We start from the raw sequence: 666 nt of genomic DNA on the forward strand, positions 1-666 counted from the left end.
AAAAAAAAAAGTCAACTGAGACACTAGGCAGCATCCTGAACATAGGAAATCTCAAAACCCACCCATACAGTGGCATACTTCCTCCAACAAGGCCACACCCCCTCCAACAAAGCCACATCTCCTCCCTATGAGATTATGGGGGCCAATTACATTTAAACTACCACACAGGCTCTCACATTGTAGCCCTGGCTGGCTTTGAACTCACAGATTCACCTGCCTCTGCCTTCCAACTGCTGGAAATAAAGGCATTTGCCACCACAGCCAGTAATGCGTGTGCGTGTGTAGGTATACGTGTGTGTGTGTGAATGTACATGCACATACATGAAGGCAAGAAGAGAACTAGAGTTCAGATGGTTGTGAACTGTCTGACATGGGTGCTAGGAACTGACCTCGGATCCCCTGGAAGAGCTGGAGGCTCTCTTAGCCACTGTACCATCTCTCCAGCCCTACAGTTTTTTCCTTTTATATCATATCTGGTTTTGTTATTGAGCAATGCTGGTTTTCTACAATGACTTTGGTGGCTTTCCTCCCTCTCTATTCTGCAGGAACTTGATTTTATTTATATATTTTTACTACAACTTTAATAACATGACTTGCTACGGATCTATTGATATTGTTTAAATACTCTTGATTTAATTTTGGGAGGTCATATGTTTCCTGGGATTT

This window comes from Microtus ochrogaster, linkage group LG3 (genome assembly GCF_000317375.1).
Source record: "Microtus ochrogaster isolate Prairie Vole_2 linkage group LG3, MicOch1.0, whole genome shotgun sequence".
Classification (NCBI taxonomy): domain Eukaryota; kingdom Metazoa; phylum Chordata; class Mammalia; order Rodentia; family Cricetidae; genus Microtus; species Microtus ochrogaster.